Genomic DNA, 20,904 nt, shown 5'->3' with positions numbered 1-20,904 from the left:
GCTCTCATACACTAACTCTAAGTTCTCTAGATGTAAGGCCCACATATATCAGTGGGCAGCTACATGTGGTGTAACAGATCACATTTGTGCTACTACACGATATGTGATGTTGAATTTGAAAATGTTTATCACCTCCTGCTGAGTCAAATGTCATGCAATGGAGGACATTGGCGCAGGCAAGACAGTGGCCGCAGGTGAGGCATCCAAGAATTGGTCCCCTTGAATCAAAGGGATTCAATTTTTCTGGGACATAGTGACTTTTAATTAAGATTTCCTTGAGATTTTTGGATCTCCTAGGTGTCATCAATGGTGAGTGAGCTGCCCAGGTAAGGTCCCAGGGAAGGTTCAGTCTTAAGTATTGCCCAATGTTTGGCAACAATCGCCCTCCTAACTGTCCACTCGTGGTTAAACGTAGAAATTAATCTGACCTTATCATCGCTCTTCTCTCTGTTTTTATTTTTATATAAGAGTTGACTCCAAGGGGTAGTTTTTGCTCTATTGTATCCATGTTTTAGATTTTTCCAACTGTACACCTTCTGCTCAAATTGTATTTTCAAGTCACTGGCCTGCTCATCAAATTTGTCATTAGAGGTAGAAATCCAACTCATTCTTAGAAACTGTCCAACCGGTGACTGGACTATTTGCAGAATCTGCATCTATTAGAGGTAGAAATCCAACTCATTCTTAGAAACTGTCCAACCGGTGACTGTACTATGGGCAGAATCTGTACGTATCAAAGACTTGACTGAATCTCTCCCAGGAAGCCAAGAGATTGGCATACGAAGGCATGACCGTTCCAAGTCTCTGGAGATAGAAAAAATTCTTAAAGATAAAAAAGTTGTGGGTGAGGACGAAGCTCAGCAGCTCGAGGAACTATATTCACATTGAGTTTTCTGAGGCGTTTTATGGAGCACATAATTCCAGAAAATCGTAAAAAAAACTTGAAAGACTCTTCCTGTTCATTTCTATGTAAAAGCAACTTGTTCTTATGTTCGGTTTTTTGACCACTTTAGATTTCCAAAAATGTCAAGCAGACAAAAAAAGTGACCTGACCATTCTACACACATTTCCACTAGAAAGAAGCTCAATAGTTTACATTACAAGCCAATTTGAAAGCTAAAACAACACCTAGGCATGTTTTTGGAGCGTGCTTCAGGTATTGTCACTTAGTGGCTATGTGCACACAGAATTTTTTTAGAGGTTTTTGGATCAGAAACTGAGAGGAACCTCCCAGTCAGATCTCGATCAGCGCATGCTCCATCTATATATATAATTGTCTAAAGGTTTTTCTGTCTGTCTGTCTGTCCTGGAAATCCCGCGTCTCTGATTGGTCGAGGCCGCCAGGCCTCGACCAATCAGCGACGGGCACAGCATGGTGACGATGATGTCATAAAGGTTGCCTCGACCAATCAGCGACGGGCACAGTCTGCCGCGAATTCGCCTCAACCAATCAGCGACGGGCACAGTATCGACGTAGATGTCATAATGGTTGCCATGGCGATGATGATGTCATAAAGGTTGCCTCGACCAATCAGCGACGGGCACAGTCTGCCGCGAATTCTGGAATCATCATTGTCCATATACTACGGGGACATGCATATTCTAGAATACCCGATGTGTTAGAATCGGGCCACAATCTAGTTTTATATAAGATTCGAACACCAGACGTGAAATCTCATACTGGGCATATGCTGCTCACCCAATGATGGTGTGAAAATACAAAATGGAGGCCAGTCACTGAATAAACAGTGACCTGTGGAAATCAGGAGGCAGACCGAGGAGCCGGAGCAGAGGAAGAACCAACTCCTCAGGCCCGCCCTGATGCACAGAAGACGTCAACAAAAGAAAACTTAACACCATGATTAAAATAGAACCACTTGATCGGATCCCTTCAATAAAATATGAATTTAATCAGTGCAATGGATCCATTGTGGCCATACCTTTACTTTATAGTGCTAAATCCTGCTGACAGGTTCTCATTAACCTTACTTTCATGAGTTGTGTTAAAAAAATGTTCAATGAAACTCACTGTTGTCAAAATTTGGATAAAAACCTTGCTTTTCAAAGGGGATGTGCTCATTTATACTGAGATTCCACTATGGGAAGGTTTTCTACAAGATTTTGGAGGTGTCTGTGAGAATTTTTGCCCCTTCATCTAGAAGAGCATTTGTGAGGTCACACTCAAATCTTATACTAGAGATCCGGGCTCTTAATCTCCATTCTAGTTCTGCAGCTAGAACAGAGTTTCTGGTTTTGAAGCAATGTAAGGATATTATATCTTTCATCTTCTGCGCCGTTTCCTCGGCCGACCACTGTGTCCACCATCCTCAATGTTGCCCATTTCTTGGTGTCCTCAAGGTTGAGAAATACAGGCAGATACTTCTCCATCACACATCACCATCAGTCTGATCACCTCCACATTTATTCTACCACAGGACAATGTCCCCAAATATCCAGCCAATGTCATCAAGAAATATCCTCAGTGTGCAGAAGAACAAGGAGTCCTGGAAGTGATGATCCGGACCCAAAGAGCCCTGATCTCAGTATCTGGGATCACATGGAGAGACAGAAGGATTTGTACAAGTGACATCCACAGATCTGTGGTTCGTTCTCTAAGATGTCTGGAACAACCTTCTGCCAACTTCCTTCAAGTATTGTGTGTGTAAGTCACAAGTGCCTAAAAAAAGGCAAAGGGCGGTCACACCAAATAGTGATGTGGCTCATATACTGTATCTTTATATATCTTTAGTTCATTCCCTCTGTATTTTACTAATTGTTAAAAATAAACTATTAACACTTACATTTTTGAAAGATTTCTTATATTGACACATTTTTTCAATATCTGTCTGAAACCTTTTCACTGTACTGTATGTATTTATATCTACTATATAATTGTCTAAGGGTCACTTCCGTCTGTCTGTCCCGGAAATCCCGCATCGCTGAGTGGACCAATCAGCGACGGCCACAGTCCGGCCGAGAATTAGTCCCTCCCTACTCCCAGCAGTCAGTGCCCGCTCCATACTCCCCTCCAGTGAGCGCTCACACAGGGTTAATGGCAGCGTTAACGGACCGCGTTATGCCGCGGGTAACGCACTCCGTTAACGCTGCTATTAACCCTGTGTGACCAACTTTTAACTATTGATGCTGCCTATGCAGCATCTATAGTAAAAAGATCTAATGTTAAAAATAATAAAAAAAATAAAAAATCATTATATACTCACCTTCCGTGGGCCCCCGGATCCAGAACAGGCCTTTCCCGCTCCTCGCGACGCTCAGATGACCGGTCCATGCATTGCGGTCTCGCGAGATGATGATGTAGCGGTCTGTGCAATATACTATGTGGCTGGGCAATATACTACGTGGCTGTGCTATATACTACGTGGGCTGTGCTATATACTACGTGGCTGTGTTATACACTACGTGGGCTGTTATATACTACGTGGGCTGTGCTATATACTGTGTGGGCTGTGCTATATACTACGTGGGCTGTGTTATACACTATGTGTGCTGTTATATACTACGTGGGATGTGTTATATACTACGTGGGCTGTTATATACTACGTGGGATTGTTAAACACTACGTGAGCTGTGTTATACACTATGTGGGCTGTGTTATATACTGCGTGCGTGGGCTGTTATATACTACGTGAGCTGTGTTATATGCTACGTGGGCTGTTATAAACTACGTGGCTGTGTTATATGCTATGTGGGCTGTTATACACTCTGTGGGCTGTGCTATACACTCCATGGGCTGTGCTATATACTCCGTGGGCTGTGTTATATACTACGTGGCTGTGCTATATACTCCGTGGGCTGTGCTATATACTACATAGCTGTGCTATATACTACATGGCTGTGCAATATACTACGTGGCTGTTCTATGTACTACGTGGCTGTGCTATTTACTACGTGGGCTGTTATATACTACGTGGCTGTGCTATATACTACGTGGCTGACCGCGAACAATCAGAGACAGGCGCAGTCCGGCTGCGAATTGGTGCGGGATTTGAACCACGCTTCACTAATTGGTCGCGGTTGGCCGAATCCTGTGTATTCAATGCATTATTCTAAAATCTTCATAAATAAACTACATACATATTCTAGAATACCCGATGCGTTAGAATCGAGCTACCACCTAGTATATTATATATATATATATATATATATATACAGTATATATATATATATATATATATATATATATATATATATATATATATACAGTACAGACCAAAAGTTTGGACACACCTTCTCATTTAAAGATTTTTCTGTATTTTCATGATTATGAAAATTGTACATTCACACTGAAGGCATCAAAACTATGAATTAACACATGTGGAATTATATACTTAACAAAAAAGTGTGAAACAACTGAAAATATGTCTTATATTCTAGGTTCTTCAAAGTAGCCACCTTTTGCTTTGATGACTGCTTTGATGAGCTTCAAGAGGTAGTCATCGGGAATGGTTTTCACTTCACAGGTGTGCCCTGTCAGGTTTAATAAGTGGGATTTCTTGCCTTATAAATGGGGTTGGGACCATCAGTTGTGTTGAGCAGAAGTCTGGTGGATACACAGCTGATAGTCCTACTGAATAGACTGTTAGAATTTGTATTATGGCAAGAAAAAAGCAGCTAAGTAAAGAAAAACGAGTGGCCATCATTACTTTAAGAAATGAAGGTCAGTCAGTACGAAAAACTGGGAAAACTTTGAAAGTGTCCCCAAGTGCAGTTGCAAAAACCATCAATCGCTACAAAGAAACTGGCTCACATGAGGACCGCCCCAGGAAAGGAAGACCAAGAGTCACCTCTGCTTCTGAGGATAAGTTAATCCGAGTCACCAGCCTCAGAAATCGCAGGTTAACAGCAGCTCAGATTAGAGACCAGGTCAATGCCACACAGAGTTCTAGCAGCAGACACATCTCTATAACAACTGTTAAGAGGAGACTTTGTGCAGCAGGCCTTCATGGTAAAATAGCTGCTAGGAAACCACTGCTAAGGACAGGCAACAAGCAGAAGAGACTTGTTTGGGCTAAAGAACACAAGGAATGGACATTAGACCAGTGGAAATCTGTGCTTTGGTCTGATGAGTCCAAATTTTAGATCTTTGGTTCCAACCACCGTGTCTTTGTGCGACACAGAAAAGGTGAACGGATGGACTCTACATGCCTGGTTCCCGCCGTGAAGCATGGAGGAGGAGGTGTGATGGTGTGGGGGTGCTTTGCTGGTGACACTGTTGGGGATTTGTTCAAAATTGAAGGCATTCTGAACCAGAATGGCTACCACAGCATCTTGCAGCGGCATGCTATTCCATCCACTTTGCGTTGGACCATCAAACACACCTCCAGGCTGTGTAAGGGCTATTTGACCAAGAAGGAGAGTGATGGGGTGCTATGCCAGATGACCTGGCTTCCACAGTTATCAGACCTGAACCCAATCGAGATGGTTTGGGGTGAGCTGGACCGCAGAGTGAAGGCAAAAGGGCCAACAAGTGCTAAGCATCTCTGGAAACTCCTTCAAGATTGTTGGAAAACCATTCCCGGTGACTACCTCTTGACGCTCATCAAGAGAATACCAAGAGTGTGCAAAGCAGTCATCAAAGCAAAAGATGCCTACTTTGAAGAACCTAGAATATAAGACATAATTTCAGTTGTTTCACACTTTTTTGTTAAGTATATAATTCCACATGTGTTAATTCATAGTTTTGATGCCTTCAGTGTGAATGTACAATTTTCATAGTCATGAAAATACAGAAAAATCTTTAAATGAGAAGGTGTGTCCAAACTTTTGGTCTGTACTGTATATATATATCATAGAGTGAGGAAATAAGTATTTGATACTCTGCCGATTTTGCAAGTTTTCCCACCTACAAAGAATGGAGAAGTCTGTAATTTTTATCGTAGGTACACTTCAACTATGAGAGACAGAATCTAAACAAAAACCAGAAAATCACATTGTATGAGTTTTACATAATTAATTTGCATTTTATTTCACGAAATAAGTATTTGATACAATAGAGAAACAGAACTTAATATTTGTACAGAAAACTTTGTTTGTAATTATAGAGGTCAGACATTTCCTGTAGTTCTTGACCACATTTGACACACTGCAGCAGTTTTTGGCCGACTCCTCCATACAGATCTACTCCAGATCTTTCAGATTTCGGGGCTGTCGCTGGGAAACACTGAGTTTCAGCTCCCTCTAAAGATTTTCTATTGGATTCAGGTCTGGAGACTGGCTAGGCCCAGAGGCATAGCTAGGGTTTTGGTTCAGGAGGGGGCGAAGCTTCTGAGTGGGCCTCTAACCAGGTATCCTTGATTACAACTGTGTGATGCACCCTAATAGTGGAGGAGAACCTCAGCAGATGACCGTGCTGTTGCTGAAAATAATCTCTATACAAAGACCAACATGGATATTACCGCCATGGTCAGTGGTAGATACCAGTTCTACAGAACATATAAAAGATCACAGCACAGTTACAGATAATGTCTTACTGCTGACGTTCTTTCTGATGATGGAATCGTTCATTTTTCCCATCTTTTCCATCTGGCCCAGACCGACATGACAACTTCTTCCAGCCAGGACTCGGCTGCAGAGAATGCAACAAAGACACATTTCACTTCTCATATTCTAGCCCCATCACCATCTATTCCCAACCTGCACAAACTCCCCATCCTGCTGATACCCCAATACTGAGCCGCTGCTGCCGTATGTGTCCCTATTACTGCACCTGCTGTGTGGTTCTCTGTGCCTCCTAAATTCTAAAGCACCCCTCTGTTATATAGTAATGCTGGGTGCAAGTGCCCATAGGCACTTCATATAGTATAATGCACTCCCCATAGGCCTACTCTATATTGTATAATGCACCTCCATAGGCAGACTCTATAGCAAAAGGCATTCCCCATAGGCACACTCTATAGCCCAAGGCAGCACCCATAGGCAGACTCTGCATTATAAGGAAGCCTTCCATAGGCAGACTATGTAGTATAAGGTAGCCCCCCATAGGCAGATACTGTAGTATAAGGCAGCCGCCATAGGCAGACTCTGTAGTATAAGGCAGCCCCCCATAGGCATACCCTGTAGTATAAGGCAGCCCCCATAGGCAGACTGTATAGTATAAGGAAGCCCCCATAGGCAGACTCTGTAGTATAAGGAAGCCCCCATTGGCAGACTCTGTAGTATAAGGCAGCCCCCATAGGCAGACTCTATAGTATAAGGCAGCCCCCATAGCCAGACTCTGTAGTGTAAGGCAGCCCCCATAGACAGACTCTGTGGTATAAGGCAGCCCCCATAGCCAGACTCTGTAGTATAAGGCAACCCCCATAGGCAAACTCTGTAATAAGCAACCCCCATAGGCAGACTCTTTAATAAGGCATCCCCATAGGCAGACTCTGTAATAAGGCAGCCCCCCATAGGCAGACCCTGTAATAAGGCAGCCCGCATAGGCAGACTCTGTAATAAGGCAACTCCCATAGGCAGGCTCTGTAGTATAAGGCAGACCCCCATAGGCAGACTCTGTAGTATAGGGAAATCCCCCCATAGGCAGACTCTGTAATAAGGCAGACCCCCCCACAGGCAGACTCTGTAGTCTAGGCCAAATCCCCCATAGACAGACTCTGTAGTATAGGGCAAATCCCCCATAGTCAGACTCTGTAGTATAAGGCAGCCCCATAGGCAGACTCTGTAGTATAAGGCAGACCCCCCATAAGCAGACTTTGCAATAAGGCAGCCCCCCATAGGCAGACTGTAATAAGGCAGCCCCCCATAGGCAGACTCTGTAGTATAGAGCAGGCCCCCATAGGCAGACTCTGTAGTATAAGGCAGCCCCCCATAGGCAGACTCTGTAGTATAAGGCAGACGCCCATAGGCAGACTCTATAATAAGGCAGCCCCCATAGGCAGACTGTGTAATAAGGCAGCCCCCCATAGGCAGACTGTAATATAAGGCAGCCCCCATAGGCAGACTCTATAGTATAAGGCAGACCCCCATAGGCAGAATCTGTAGTATAAGGTAGACCCCATAGGCAGACTCTGTAGTATAAGGAATCCGCCATAGGCAAACTCTAATAAGGCAGCCCACCATATGCAGACTCTGTAGTATAAGGAATCCCCCTCATAGGCAGACTCTGTAGTATAATGCAGACCCCCCATAGGCAGACTCTGTAGTAGATGCTGTGCAATACCCCGATACAGTTGTGTAGCTCCGGGTGGGCCCCCTCAGAGCATGGGGTCTGGGGCAATGGCCCCTTCTGCCCCCTCGTGGTAGCTACACTACTGGCTAGGCCACTCCAGGAGCTTCAAACACTTCTTACGGAGGCACTCCTTAGCTGCCCTGGCTGTGTGTTGCGGGTCATTGTCATGCTGGAAAACCCAGCCATGTCCCATCTTCAATGCTCTTACTGAGGGAAGGAGGTTGTTGGCAAATATCTCACAATATATGGCCCCATCCATCCTCCCTTCAATACGGTGCAGTCGTACTGTGCCCTTTGCAGAAAAGCACACCCAAAGTATGATATTTCCCCCACCATGCTTCACGGTTGGGACAGTGTTCTTGGGGTTGTACTTATCCTTCTTCCTCTAAACATGGCGAGTGGAGTTGATACAAAAAAGTTCTATTTGGTCTCATCTGACCACATAACCTTTTCCCATGCATCCTCTGGCTCATCCAGATGGTCATTGTCAAACAGGCTTGTACATGTGCTGGGGACCTTGCATGCCCTGCAGATTGCAATCTATGACAACATAGTGTGTTACTACCAGCAATGTTTGAGACTTTGGTTCCTGCTCTCTTCAGATCATTGACCAGGTCCTCCCATGTAGTTCTAGGCTGATTCCTGACCTTTCTCAGAATCATCCTTACCTCACAAGGTGAGATCTTGTATGGAGCCCCAAACCAAGTAAGATTGACAGTCATCTTGTGTTTCTTCCATTTTCTAATAATTATGCCAACAGTTGTTGCCTTCTCACCAACCTGTGTTTGCCTATTGTTCTGTAGCCCATCCCAGCAGGTGCAGGTCTACAATTTTGTCCCTGGTGTCCTTAGACAGCTCTTTGGTCTTGGCCATGGTGGTGAGGTTGGAGTGTGATTGAGTGTGTGAACAGGTGCAATTAATACAGGTAATGAGAGCAGAGTTTAAAGAAAAACTAGCAGGTCTGTGAGAGCCAGAATTCTTGCTGGTTGGTCGGTGATTAAATACTTATTTCATGCATTAAAATGCAATTTCATTATTTAAAAATTTTACAATGATATTTTTTATTTTTAGATTTTGTCTCTCACAGGTGAAGTGTACCTGCGATAAATTACAGGCCTCTATTCTTTGTAGGTGGGAAAACTTGCAAATCGGCAGTGTATCAAATACTTATTTTCCCCACTGTATATGTGTTCATAATTTGGTGGATTGTCGGTAAGGCTGTTGTTCTGCAGACAGAATGTTTTGCAATTAGTGATGGTGTGCAGATAAGATATAATATGTTTGTCTGAACAGCCAGTAAGAGAAAACAGATTGTGCTGGGTCTGCAGCTGTCTTTTTTACTCCGGCTCTCCCAGAACAGACGACGGTGCAGGTAAACAGCATGATTCAAGCCTACAGATCAGCAGCCATAATTAGTAATCCTATTTAAAGGCTATTTGTATAACCATGACTGTGCGCTTCATAGCAGTAAATAAGGATGTGTGTTCCATCTCACAAGTGGAGACAGATTATATGGCCCTGTAGAAAAGCCATCCTTCATTTTATTTTATAGATTGAACTGACCTCTGATCCACCAGGATTCCAAGTAAAATAGTAAATGTTTTTTGCCATTATATAGCGTATTTCTACAAGAATAAACAGTGAAACTGCTACATTTGTTTGCAAATATCCAATTTCTTTTTACCTTTCTTATTGCAATGTTATAGCTTTATAGATAAGTCATGAAGTAAAAGGAGACGCTAACTATGGTACTTCCTTCCTTATTGAAATCACCTTTAAAGGGAACCTGTCACCTGAATTTGGCGGGACCAGTTTTGGGTCATATGGGCGGGGTTTTCGGGTGTTTGATTCACCCTTTCCTTACCCGCTGGCTGCATGCTGGCCGCAATATTGGATTGAAGTTCATGCTCTGTCCTCCGGAGTACACGCCAGCGCAAGGCAACATTGCGGCCAGCATGCAGCCAGCGGGTAAGGAAAGGGTGAATCAAACACCCGAAAACCCCGCCCATATGACCCCAAACTGGTCCCGCCAAATTCAGGTGACAGGTTCCCTTTAAATTATACTGCTCAGTATCAATTAAAGGAACAGACCACAATACAGCTCTAGGACCCATGAAAAGAGAGGTTTCTAGCCCTAAAAGAGTTGTCTGTTTTTTTGACTATATCTTTTTGGTAGAAGGGTCCCACACCGATTGGCTGATCATTGGATTCCCCACTGCTGCCATTGGCGGTAATCTGTGGGGAATAAAGAAAGCAAGTGTTCAGTGTCCCTACAGCACCCCTACAGGGCAGATAAGGCATTACTGTCAGAATGTAATCCGAGAGACTGTGTTACTGAGCTATCTGGAATGCTAGACAGCTCCTTTCCAGTGTCAGTGGCCAGTTTCACCAAGGTCTACTTTTTATGAAGATTGTTCCAAGTCAATCAAGCTATACGTTCTGACCTTGTAAGTTATGATTGTCGATTTTTTTGTGGTTTGCCTCCAGTCTAGCATTTATATGGGCCACTAATCAGCTCAGTGAATATTCCATGGAGCGCTCCTTCCCGATCATTTGGCCATGTAAACATGCTGCCAATCATCCAATGAATGGGCTGATTGGGTCATTAGCAAGGGTCATAAAATCATTGTTGATGGCAGCATGTGAACAAGGCAGAAGGGAAGGGACCTCCAGGGTCATTGTGTCCAACACTCTGCTCAATGCAGGATTCACTAAACCATTTCAGATGTCTGTCCAATCTTTCTTTCATTTATGGTAAGACATTCCAAACTATAATTGCTCCAGATACCAGTACTGCCTAACTCTGATGAAATCAGTCAACTTAACTAGGCACCAGCAGGCGGACTTTGCACAAACTATTATGCTTAGCAGGTCCCAAGCGCCCCTGTCACTCCTATACAGGAATCTGTCCTTCAGTGTCAGGGCCCCTGGGCTGTGCATATGGAGTAGCTTTTGGCAGGTGGCACGAGTTGAAAGAAGAGAGGTGAGAAACTTTGGTTAGAACCAGAGAGACAGGGACAATGACTAAATTAGAACCAAACGTGCAGTAAAGAGTTAGCCATCATAAAATCCACAACATCAGGAAAATGAAAAGTTAGGCAGTCAAAGGTCAAATCCAGAAAGGCATTCAGGGCTTAAATAGGAAGGATAAACAGGAATGAGTAAGGTCAATCCACAACAGTACACAAGAGTAGTGTTATGTTCCTGTCGCTCATCTATAGCCTCGACCCTCTGTTGGGTGCTACATCAGGTTTTCGAAAGTGGCCTGTTGTTACTCAATTACATCATCTACCAAGGCCTGTTAAAGGAGTTGTCCACCACTTAGATAACCCCTTCTCATTCCACATGTTTGGCCCCATTAATATAAAAACACCTATAGTCACCTTCCGTGCTGTCATCGTTCCAGCGGTGTTGGCACTCACAATCGCGGGGCTCATGTGAAATTGTTACCTAACACAAACCCTACACCCAACAAGCACCAGCTTCACTGTCTCCGCCTTCGGACATATTGAACATCAAGAGGAAGTCAAGGCTGCGGCTGCGCCATGACATCTTTTTGATGTTCGATTTGTCCGAAGGTGGGGACATTAATGCCAGCGCTGATTGGGAGCAGGGCTTACATGACATATCAACCTCACATGATCCCTGGGAATGCGAGTGCCGACACTGTTAGAGTGTCTCTATTTTATAAGCATTTTTATTTAAACAGGGTCAAACATGAGGAATGAGAAGATGTCCTAGTAGTGGATAACCCCTTTAATGTCCACTTTGACACACCTCTATGTTGGGACTGTATTGGGATTGTAATATGTTTCCAATGTCCTGCCTCACTTGTTTGTCTGCCGTCCAGCATAGCCTGTTGTTCGCTATTACAGTTCCACTCACCTTCAGCTATGTGAATACATCTCACCAAGTGAACTTTAATAAGTTCTGGAGGCAGATTCTCAGGGAGATCTATGTCTGACCCACAGATGTTAACAGCTCATTTACATGTTAAGAAAAATACGAATTTCGCTAGAACACATATGCCAAACTCTGGCCCGTGGGCCAAATTTGGCCCACAGTGTAAATATATTTGGCCGCCAATGCCATGTGGGTCCCCCGAGTATATTTGGCCTGTAACATTGGGCGGGTTTCCCTCTCCCTCCTAGCATCTCACTTTCACCCAGCATTACACTTTCAACTATTTTGGCATCCTTAAGGGGAACCTGTCACCCCCAAAATCGAAGGTGAGCTAAGCCCATCGGCATCAGGGGCTTATCTACAGCATTCTGTAATGCTGTAGATAAGCCCCCGATGTAATCTGAAAGATGAGAAAAAGAGGTTATATTATACTCATCCAGGGGCGGTCCCGCTGCGGTCCGATCCGATGGGCGATCGCGGTCCGGGGCCTCCCATCTTCTTACGATGATGTTGTTTTCTTGTCTTCATGCTGCGGCTCCGGCTCCGGCGTACTTTGTCTGCCCTGTTGAGGGCAGAGCAAAGTACTGCAGTGCGCAGGCGCCGGGAAAGGTCAGAGAGGCCCAGCGCCTGCGCACTGCAGTACTTTGCTCTGCCCTCAACAGGGCCTATTGATGCTGCAAACGCAGCATCAATAGTAAAAAGTTGGTCACACAGGGTTAATAGCTGCGTTAACGGAGTACGTTACACCGCAGTCCGTTAACGCTGGCATTAACCCTGTGTGAGCGCTCAGCGCTGACTGCAGGGCAGTAAAGCAGCGGCCATTTCGCTGCCAGACTATGGCCGTCGCTGATTGGTCGTGGCAATGGTCGTGGGCATTTTGCCACGACCAATCAGCGACTTTGATTTCCATGACAGACAGAGGCGCGACCAATGAATATCCGTGACAGACAGACAGACAGAAGGACAGACAGAAAGATGGAAGTGACCCTTAGACAATTATATAGTAGATGGAGCAGTATGTGACGCCATTATACTGTATGGAGCACTATGTGGGACCATTATACTGTATGGAGCACTATGTGGGGCCCATTATACTGTACAGAGCACTATGCGAGGCCAATTATACTGCATTGAGCACTATTTGGGAAGCATTATACTGCATGCAGCACTATTTGTGGCTATTTTACTGTACATAGGACTATGTGGGGCCTTTATACTGTATGGAGCACTATGTGGGAGGCATTATACTGTATGGAGCACTATGTGGTGTGCAATATACTGAATGAAGCACTATGTAGGGCGCATTATACTGTATGGAGCACTATGTGAGGACCATTATACTGTAAGGAGCACTATGTGAGGCACATTATACTGTATTGAACACTATGTGAGGCCAATATACTGTATGGAGCACTATGTGAGGCCATTATACAGTGTGGAGCACTATGTGGGGCCTATTATACTGTATGGAGGACTATGTGGAGCCATTATACTGTATGTGCACTATGTGAGGCCATTATACTGTATGGAGCACTGTGTGAGGCCATTATACATTAGGCAGCACTATATGGGGCCCATTATTCTGTATGGAGGACTATCTGGGGCAATTACACTGTATGGGGGACTATGTGGGGCCATTATGCTGTATGGAACATTATGTGGGGTCATTATACTGTATGGAGCACTATGACAGGCCATTATACTGTATGGAGCACTATGTGGGGCCAATTATACTGTATGAAACACTATGTGGAGCCATTATACTGTATGGAACACTATGTGAGGCCATGATACTGTATGGAGCACTATATGGGACCCATTCTACTGTATGGAGCACTATGGGGGGCATTCTACTGTATGGAGCACTATGTGGGGTCATTGTACTATATGGATCACTATGTGGGGCCATTATACTGTATGGAGCACTGTTGTGTATCCCCTTTTTGGGCTCCCCTGGTGGTTGCTGGTGGTACTGGTGACTTGTTTGCACTTTGCTGCTTCTGTTCACCTGCTTCCATCAGTGTTTGGGAGTTTCCTATTTAGCCTTGCTCTCCAGTCATTTCCTTGCCGGTCATCATTGTAACCAGAGCCTTCGGTTGCATGTTCCTGCTACTAGTCTGCTGATCAGCTAAGTGGACTTTGTCCTTTTGTTTTGTACCTTTTGTCCAGTTTGCAGTTTTTGTAATTCTCTGTAGCTGGAAGCTCTTGCGGGCTGAAATTGCCACTCCTGTGTCATGAGTTGACACAGGAGTCTTAAAGTAATTTCAGGATGGTTTTTGAAAGGGTTTTCAGTTGACCGTGAAGTCCTCTTTTGTATCCTTCTGCTATCTAGTAAGTGGACCTCTCTTTGCTAAATCTACTTTCATACTGTGTATGTCTTTTCCTCTTAATTCACCGTTATTACATGTGGGGGGCTGCTATCATCTTTTGGGGTATTTCCCTAGAGGTAAGCCAGGTCTGTTTCTTCCTCTACCAGGCGTAGTTAGTCCTCCGGCTGGCGCGTGGCATATAGGAAGCCGTAGGTATGCTCCCTGGCTACTCTAAGTTGTGTGGTAGATTTAGCTCACGGTCAACTCGAGTTTCCATCACCCGAGAGCTCGTTCGTTACTTATATGTTTCTTACGTTCCCTTGCCATTGGGAACCATGACAATATGACCGGCCTGTGTTAAACTTATTGGCAGAAGAAAGGAGAGAAAAAAGAAGTCTGTAAATTTTTATTTTTTTTTCCCCTTTTTCCTCTATGCTTGCTCCATAGTTGGATCAGTTGTATTTCAGCTTTAATTACAGCCTTTGCCTTTCTCTCCTTATAATCCTTGAATGGCTCTGAGCTCACCTGTTTAAAGATGGATCCTCAGAGTTTGGCTGCAGGTTTAAATAATCTTGCTACGAAGGTTCAAAATTTACAAGATTTTGTTATACATGCTCCTATTTCTGAACCTAAAATCCCTACACCAGAGGTGTTTTCCGGAGATAGATCTCGGTTTTTGAATTTCAAATATAATTGTAAATTATTCCTTTCTCTCAGACCTCACTCCTCAGGAGATCCTGTCCAGCAGGTTAAGATTGTAATCTCTTTGCTGCGAGGTGACCCTCAAAATTGGGCATTTTCATTAGCACCAGGGGATCCTGCGTTGCTCAATGTGGATGCGTTTTTCCTGGCTTTGGGGTTGCTTTATGAGGAACCTAATTTGGAGATTCAAGCTGAAAAAGCTTTGATAGCCCTATCTCAAGGGCAAGATGAAGCGGAGATATACTGCCAAAAATTTCGTAGGTGGTCTGTGCTTACTCAGTGGAATGAGTGTGATTGCGCCATAGATCTGATTCCTGGCAGTAAGTTTCCAAAGGGTCGTTTGTTTAACCTATCTGTACCTGAACATGCTGCTATGCGCGAGTATATTAAGGAGTCCCTGGAAAAGGGACATATTCGTCCTTCTTCATCACCTTTAGGAGCCGGTTTTTTCTTTGTCTCTAAAAAGGATGGCTCTCTGAGGCCTTGTATTGATTATCGTCTCCTGAATAAAATTACAGTCAAATATCAGTATCCGTTGCCTTTGCTGACTGATTTGTTTGCTCGCATAAGGGGGGCTAAGTGGTTCTCTAAGATTGATCTTCGTGGGGCGTATAATTTGGTGCGAATTAAGCAGGGGGATGAGTGGAAGACCGCATTTAATACGCCTGAGGGCCATTTTGAGTATTTGGTAATGCCTTTCGGCCTTTCTAATGCACCTTCTGTCTTTCAGTCCTTAATGCATGATATTTTCCGTGAATATTTGGATAAATTTATGATTGTGTACTTGGATGATATTTTGATTTTTTCTGATGACTGGGAGTCTCATGTTCAGCAGGTCAGGAGGGTTTTTCAGGTTTTGCGGGAGAATTCTTTGTGTGTAAAGGGTTCAAAGTGTGTTTTTGGGGTTCAAAAAATTTCATTTTTGGGGTATATTTTTTCCCCTTCTTCTATTGAGATGGACCCTGTCAAGGTTCGGGCTATTTACGACTGGACGCAGCCTACTTCTCTGAAGAGTCTCCAGAAATTCTTGGGCTTTGCTAATTTTTATCGTCGATTTATAGCTGGTTTTTCTGGCGTTGCTAAACCTCTGACGGATTTGACTAAAAAGGGTGCTGATGTTGCCAATTGGTCCCCTGCTGCCGTGGAGGCCTTTCGGGAGCTTAAGCGCCGCTTTTTGTCTGCCCCTGTGTTGCGCCAGCCTGATGTTTCTCTTCCCTTTCAGGTTGAGGTCGATGCTTCCGAGATCGGAGCGGGGGCGGTTTTGTCGCAGAAAAGTTCCGACTGCTCAGTGATGAGACCTTGTGCGTTCTTTTCGCGAAAATTTTCGGCCGCCGAGCGAAACTATGATGTTGGTAATCGAGAGCTTTTGGCCATGAAGTGGGCATTTGAGGAGTGGCGTCATTGGCTTGAGGGTGCCAGACATCAGGTGGTAGTTTTGACTGATCACAAGAATTTAATTTATTTGGAGTCTGCCAGGCGCCTGAATCCTAGACAGGCACGTTGGTCGTTGTTCTTTTCCCGGTTTAATTTTGTGGTCTCGTACTTACCGGGTTCTAGGAATGTGAAAGCAGATGCTCTTTCTAGGAGTTTTCAGCCTGACTCTCCTGGGAATTCTGAACTTGCTGGTGTTCTTAAGGATGGAGTGGTTTTGTCTGCTGTCTCTCCAGATTTGCGACGTGCTTTGCAAGAATTTCAGGCGGATAGACCTGATCGTTGTCCGCCTGGTAGACTGTTTGTTCCTGACGAGTGGACCACTAGAGTCATCTCGGAAGTTCATTCTTCTACTCTGGCAGGTCATCCGGGAATTTTTGGCACCAGAGATTTGGTGGCTAGATCCTTCTGGTGGCCTTCCCTGTCTCGAGATGTGCGTGTTTTTGTGCAGTCTTGCGATGTGTGTGCTCGGGCCAAGCCTTGTTGTTCTAGGGCTAGTGGGTTGTTGTTGCCCTTGCCTATTCCGAAGAGGCCTTGGACGCACATCTCTATGGACTTTATCTCGGATCTCCCTGTTTCTCAGAAGATGTCTGTCATCTGGGTGGTGTGTGACCGTTTTTCTAAAATGTTTCATTTGGTGCCATTGCCTAAGTTGCCTTCCTCATCTGAGTTGGTCCCTCTGTTTTTTCAAAATGTGGTTCGCTTGCATGGTATTCCGGAAAACATCGTTTCTGACAGGGGTACCCAGTTCGTGTCTAGATTTTGGCGGGCAGTCTGTGCCAGGTTGGGCATTGATTTGTCCTTTTCGTCTGCATTCCATCCTCAGACCAATGGCCAGACGGAGCGAACTAATCAAACTTTGGAGACTTATTTGAGGTGTTTTGTGTCTGCGGATCAGGATGATTGGGTTGCCTTTCTGCCGTTGGCGGAGTTTGCTCTTAATAATCGGGCTAGTTCTGCCACTTTGGTTTCTCCTTTCTTTTGCAATTCAGGGTTTCATCCGCGTTTTTCATCTGGTCAGGTTGAATCTTCGGATTGTCCTGGAGTGGATGCGGTGGTGGATCGGTTGCATCGGATTTGGGGACAAGTGGTGGATAATTTGGAATTGTCCCAGGAGAGGACTCAGCATTTTGCTAACCGTCGTCGTCGTGTTGGTCCCCACCTTCGCGTTGGGGACTTGGTGTGGTTGTCTTCCCGTTTTGTCCCTATGAGGGTTTCTTCTCCCAAATTTAAGCCTCGGTTCATCGGTCCTTATAGGATTTTGGAGATTCTTAACCCTGTTTCCTTTCGTTTGGACCTCCCGGCATCTTTCGCTATCCATAATGTGTTCCATCGTTCGTTGTTGCGGAGATATGAGGTACCGGTGGTTCCTTCTACTGAACCTCCTGCTCCTGTGCTGGTGGAGGGTGAATTGGAGTACGTCGTAGAGAAGATCTTGGACTCCCGTATTTCCAGACGGAGACTTCAATATCTGGTTAAATGGAAAGGCTATGGTCAGGAAGATAATTCTTGGGTAACTGCCTCTGATGTTCATGCCTCGGATTTGGTTCGTGCCTTTCATAGGGCTCATCCAGATCGCCCTGGCGGTTCTTGTGAGGGTTCGTTCGGTGCCCCCTCCTTAAGGGGAGGGTACTGTTGTGTATCCGCTTTTTGGGCTCCCCTGGTGGTTGCTGGTGGTACTGGTGACTTGTTTGCACTTTGCTGCTTCTGTTCACCTGCTTCCATCAGTGTTTGGGAGTTTCCTATTTAGCCTTGCTCTCCAGTCATTTCCTTGCCGGTCATCATTGTAACCAGAGCCTTCGGTTGCATGTTCCTGCTACTAGTCTGCTGATCAGCTAAGTGAACTTTGTCCTTTTGTTTTGTACCTTTTGTCCAGTTTGCAGTTTTTGTAATTCTCTGTAGCTGGAAGCTCTTGCGGGCTGAAATTGCCACTCCTGTGTCATGAGTTGACACAGGAGTCTTAAAGTAATTTCAGGATGGTTTTTGAAAGGGTTTTCAGTTGACCGTGAAGTCCTCTTTTGTATCCTTCTGCTATCTAGTAAGTGGACCTCTCTTTGCTAAATCTACTTTCATACTGTGTATGTCTTTTCCTCTTAATTCACCGTTATTACATGTGGGAGGCTGCTATCATCTTTTGGGGTATTTCCCTAGAGGTAAGCCAGGTCTGTTTCTTCCTCTACCAGGCGTAGTTAGTCCTCCGGCTGGCGCGTGGCATATAGGAAGCCGTAGGTATGCTCCCTGGCTACTGTTAGTTGTGTGGTAGATTTAGCTCACGGTCAACTCGAGTTTCCATCACCCGAGAGCTCGTTCGTTACTTATATGTTTCTTACGTTCCCTTGCCATTGGGAACCATGACAGAGCACTATGGGGGACATCATACTGTATGGAGCATTATGTTACTATGTGGGATCATTGTACTATATGGAGAACTATGTGGGGCTATTATACTGTATGGAGCACTATGTAAGGCATATTATACTTCGTGAAGCACATTATGGGGCCATTATACTGTATGGAGCACTATATGAGGCCATTATGCTGTATGGAACTATATGTGAGGCCATTATACTGTATGGAGCACTATATGGAACCCATAATACTGTATGGAGGACTATGGGGGGCATTATACTGTATGTAGCACTATGTGGGGTCATTGTACTATATGGATCACTATGTGGGGCCATTATAGTGTATAGAGCACTATGTTGGATCATTGTAATATATGAAGCACTATGTGGGGCTATTATACTGTATGGAGCACTATGTGGGGCATATTATACTTTATGGAGCACAATCTAGAGCCATTATACTGTATGGAGCACTATATAAGGCCATTATGCTGTATGTAGAACTATATGTGTCCACTTATACTGTATGGAGCACTATGTGGGCTATTATACTGTATGGAGCACTATGTGAGGCCATTATACTGTATGGAGCACTATATGGGACCCATTATACTGTATGGAGCACTATGGGGGGCATTATACTGTACGGAGCACTATTTGGGGGCATTATACTGTATGTAGCACTATATGGGGCCAGTTATACTGTATGGAGCACTATGTGGGGCCATTATACTTTATGTAGCACTATTTGGAGCCAGTTATACTGTATGGAAGACTATGTGGGAACATTATACTGCATGGAGCACTATGGCCATAATACTGTAAAGGGGTTATCCTGCACGTCACAGGATAACCCCTTTAATACTTACGTTCTTAGAGATACAGATAAATGCCAAGGGACCACCCTACCCTATGAGTGATTGGTGTGTGAATGCATCATTATTTCTTACCTTTGCGACTTCCATTATATCTGCATTATGTGCTTTTAACTTGCCCTTGTATGAGGAGGTATGGCATTTTCTGTGATCACTCACCATTATGAAGACTGGGAGAAATGAAAACTGCTAAACTTGAGTGCTTTTCCTGCCCCCTAAGAATACAAATAAAGTCAATGCTTCCTGACCCGGAATAGTGGGATAACCACAAAGCTGCCATATGCAACACTTACCAAATTCTGCTTATAGGGTGTCAGCTACAATACATGTGCATCCCAAACTGCAACATTATTCCCCTACATTCTGTACAGTCACATGCCCACATACACATTGCACCGTACTGCTCCATATCAGCATACCCCTTTTCCCTATGTAGACTACTAACCTTTCCAAAACTGTAATGTCCCCCTCTACTCCTCTCTCAGAAACAAATACGAGAAAAGGGACCGAAATGCAGAGTACCAAACACAAAAGGGGGGGTTCCTGTAACAGTATCATGTATCAAAATAAAAAGTAATTAAAGGGAACCTGTCACCCCGTTTTTTCAGTATGAGATAAAAATACCGTTAAATAGGACCTGAGCTGTGCTTTACAATAGTGTATTTTTTGTCCCCTGATTCCCCACTTATGCTGCCGAAATACCTTACAAGGTCGCCGTTTTCGCCTGTCAATCACGCTGGTCTGGTCAATAGGGCGTGGTGAAATGGCTGTTTCTCCCCCACCTCTTGCTTATATTCCCGGCGTTGGCGTAGTGTTTTGCGCATGCGCAACAGCCGAATGCACTGCGCAATGGCAAAAAAAAGTGCGCGATCTGTGTTATTCAGAGGCTTATCGGTGGGGGCGGCCATCTTTCTGAGGCTGCGCGTGCACAGATGGAGTGCTCTGCTTCCCGGGGCTTCAGGAAAATGGCCACGGGATGCCGCCCGTGCACAGATGGAGATCGCGGCGGCCATTTTCCTGAAGCCGAGATGCGAACTACGCCAACGCCGGGAAGATAAACAAGATAACGGTATTTTTATCTCATACTGAAAAAACGGGGTGACAGGTTCCCTATAATAGTAATAAAACACCACCTTAAGTTAGTACTG

The 20,904-nt window shown here is 44.6% G+C and overlaps 1 long non-coding RNA gene across 1 annotated transcript in view; it reads left to right on the top strand.

Annotated features, from left to right (window-relative positions):
- The first annotated feature begins 9,543 nt into the window (after positions 1–9,543).
- The window catches only part of LOC143772057 (uncharacterized), an 81,060-nt gene continuing 69,699 nt past the window's right edge, over positions 9,544–20,904 (top strand). The window contains exon 1 of the long non-coding RNA XR_013215098.1: positions 9,544–9,560. This is a non-coding gene — a long non-coding RNA (uncharacterized LOC143772057). The remainder of the gene's footprint in view (positions 9,561–20,904) is intronic.

This window comes from Ranitomeya variabilis, chromosome 1 (assembly GCF_051348905.1).
Source record: "Ranitomeya variabilis isolate aRanVar5 chromosome 1, aRanVar5.hap1, whole genome shotgun sequence".
NCBI classification, from domain to species: Eukaryota; Metazoa; Chordata; class Amphibia; order Anura; family Dendrobatidae; genus Ranitomeya; species Ranitomeya variabilis.
Note: the sequence above shows the minus strand (reverse complement) of the source record. Positions and strands in the feature narration are given on the sequence as shown.